The sequence below is a fragment of the Plectrocnemia conspersa genome, unplaced genomic scaffold (genome assembly GCF_051122295.1).
Source record: "Plectrocnemia conspersa isolate PC_06_02 unplaced genomic scaffold, ASM5112229v1 ptg000068l, whole genome shotgun sequence".
Classification (NCBI taxonomy): Eukaryota; Metazoa; Arthropoda; class Insecta; order Trichoptera; family Polycentropodidae; genus Plectrocnemia; species Plectrocnemia conspersa.
In genome coordinates, this window is record NW_028277205.1 from 42,501 (window position 1) to 45,683 (window position 3,183).

Genomic DNA, 3,183 nt, shown 5'->3' on the forward strand with positions numbered 1-3,183 from the left:
TTTGAGGGTCGCGCACGCGTATCGCACCAGACTGCGCGCACCCGCGAGGGTAGCGCTCGAGCGATGCCGGCGTCCGGGTGCGACTAGAGCGCGCCCGGTCCGGTCGAATCGCGCTGCACGCACGCTGTGCAAACGGTCGAACGCGGCGGAGGCGCCGCGTACGCTCTGCAGCGCGGCGACGCTAGTCGTCGCGCTCGCTCTGCGCGGACCTCGCCACGATCGAACGTATTAAAACAAACAAACAAACACACGTCGACCTCAAATCAGGAGAGATCACCCGCCGAACTTAAGCATATCAGTAAGCGGAGGAAAAGAAACTAACGAGGATTCCCCGAGTAGCGGCGAGCGAAACGGGAACAGCCCAGCGCTGAATCCTGCGGCCCGGGCGGGCCGCCGGGAAATGTAGCGTTCGGGAGGAGATGTTAATTTATATTCGCGCGGTCATTAGTCACGGCGGCCAGTCCAAGTCCATCTTGAAGGGGGCCCCGCTTATCCGCAGAGGGTGCCAGGCCCGTGGTGACGGTCGCCGGCCGCGACGGTCTCTCTCCCCAGAGTCGGGTTGCTTGAGAGTGCAGCCCTAAGCGGGTGGTAAACTCCATCTAAGGCTAAATACGACCACGAGACCGATAGCGAACAAGTACCGTGAGGGAAAGTTGAAAAGAACTTTGAAGAGAGAGTTCAAGAGTACGTGAAACCGTTCAGGGGTAAACCTGTGGAACTCGAACGAGCGAACGGGGAGATTCATTCATCGCGTCTCCGCGCAGAGTCCGCCGCTTCGCCGCGCCGGCGCTGCGCGTCCGCCCGGAGACGGGCGGGTCGCGTCGCGTCGCCGGCGTCGCGGTCGAAAGGCTCGCGGAGCGCGTGCACTTCTCCCCTAGTATAACACCGCGACCCGTCCGCTTACACTAACACAGGCGGTCGAACGGGCCGCGCGGCCGTCCCGACGAGCGTGTCAAAGCGCTCGCCGGAGCCGCGGGCTCAGCGGCCGCCGGCGGACGGTATGCGAACACCGAAGGACCGCGTCCGCCCCCGCCTCGCGCGGGGGCGTCCGTCTCGTCGCGGCGTCGTCCCCCGTTCGGGCCCCGGCGCCTAGCGCGTCGCGGGTCTTCCCGAACGTCGGAGCCGCGGTCCCGTCGCGCTCTCCCTCCCCTCGGGGGGGGCAGGAGTCGCGGCGGGACCGCGCCGGACGGCGCGCCTCGTCGGCGAGCTCTCGGACCGGACGCGTCCCGGTCGGCGGTGGTTTTGTTTCGGGCACTCACAGGACCCGTCTTGAAACACGGACCAAGGAGTCTAGCATGTGCGCGAGTCATTGGGAGTCGATAGACCCAGAGGCGAAATGAAAGTGAACAGCGCCGGAGCGCTCCGGCGCCCCGGCCGCAGGGAAGATGGCGCCCGCGCTCGCGCGCGTGCGCTCGCATTCCCGAGGCGTTTCGAGAAATGCCATCGTTGCGATTATCGAGACGCACTGAGAGCGCACACGCTGGGACCCGAAAGATGGTGAACTATGCCTGGTCAGGTCGAAGTCAGGGGAAACCCTGATGGAGGACCGAAGCGATTCTGACGTGCAAATCGATCGTCTGAACTGGGTATAGGGGCGAAAGACTAATCGAACTATCTAATAGCTGGTTCCATCCGAAGTTTCCCTCAGGATAGCTGGCGCTCGAGAGACATCGTCGGCGCGCTGCAAAGTGTCGTCGCACGATTCGCACAGTCTCATCCGGTAAAGCGAATGATTAGAGGTATTGGGGCCGAAACGGCCTCAACCTATTCTCAAACTTTAAATGGGTGAGATCTCCGTCTTGCTCGAAAAGCGCGTTCGCGCGCGTGAAGACGGAGCTCGGATGGGAGTGCCAAGTGGGCCAATTTTGGTAAGCAGAACTGGCGCTGTGGGATGAACCAAACGTCGAGTTAAGGCGCCCAACGGACGCTCATCGGAGACCATAAAAGGCGTTGGTCGCTCATGACAGCAGGACGGTGGCCATGGAAGTCGGAATCCGCTAAGGAGTGTGTAACAACTCACCTGCCGAAGCGACCAGCCCTGAAAATGGATAGCGCTGTAGCGTCCGGCCTATACTCGACCGTCGCAGGCGAGCGGAACGGCCGTCGTTTCTAACGAGGCGCGCGGCAGTTTTTAAGCCGCGACGAGTAGGATGGTCGCGGCGGTGAGCGCGGAAGGGTCTGGGCGCGAGCCCGCCTGGAGCCGCCGTCGGTGCAGATCTTGGTGGTAGTAGCAAATACTCAAGCGAGGTCCTTGAGGGCTGATGTGGAGAAGGGTTTCGCGTTAACAGCCGTTGCACGCGAGTTAGTCGATCCTAAGCCCTAGGAGAAATCCGATGTCGATGACGGTGTAAAGTAAAATTATTATTATACAATATGTAAGACTACTGACAACACCCGTCGGGCGAAAGGGAATCCGGTTGCAGTTCCGGAACCCGGCAGCGGAACCGAATTAAAAATCGTTCCCTCTCACGAGTGCGTTCGTCGGGGTGACCCAAAGTGGCCTGAAGACGCCGACGGGAGGTCCGGAGAGAGTTATCTTTTCTGCCTGAGCGTTCGAGCGCCCTGGAATCCTATAGCGGGGAGATAGGGCTCGGAGCGCGAAGAGCATCGCCGATGCGGCGGTGTCCGGATCGGCCCCTCGGACCTTGAAAATTCAGGTGAGGGCAACGCGGAGATGTCGCGCCGGCTCGTACCCATATCCGCAGCAGGTCTCCAAGGTGAAGAGCCTCTAGCCGATAGAATAATGTAGGTAAGGGAAGTCGGCAAGTTGGATCCGTAACTTCGGGATAAGGATTGGCTCTGAGGGCCGTGGCGCGTCGGGCCTGGTCGGGAAGGGGGAATCGATCGAAACGGGGTGGTTTCCGCGGGCTGTCAGCGCCGCGTAACAACGGCGCTCGTCCGCTCAAGGTTTCGCGCCTCGCCTTGGCCGTACCCTCGGATCTTCCAAGCTGTGTGGCGGGCGGCGGCGCGCCCGGGACGCTTCGCGGCGCCCCGGGGCCGCGCCGTCGCTCATTAAAGCCTGTACGGCCGCCGGACGACGGTCAGCTCAGAACTGGCACGGACAAGGAGAATCCGACTGTCTAATTAAAACAAAGCATTGCGATGGCCCTCGCGGGTGTTGACGCAATGTGATTTCTGCCCAGTGCTCTGAATGTCAACGTGAAGAAATTCAAGCAAGCGCGG

General features: G+C 61.6%; 1 non-coding gene and 1 pseudogene across 1 annotated transcript in view; both read left to right on the forward strand.

Moving 5' to 3' along the window:
* LOC148225682 (5.8S ribosomal RNA) overlaps positions 1-11 on the forward strand; it is a 162-nt gene extending 151 nt beyond the window's left edge. The window contains exon 1 of the ribosomal RNA XR_015812584.1: positions 1-11. This exon is cut by the window's left edge and continues 151 nt beyond it. This is a non-coding gene — a ribosomal RNA (5.8S ribosomal RNA).
* Positions 12-253: 242 nt separating this feature from the next.
* LOC148225683 (large subunit ribosomal RNA) lies at positions 254-3,183 on the forward strand (annotated as a pseudogene; the record flags this gene model as incomplete).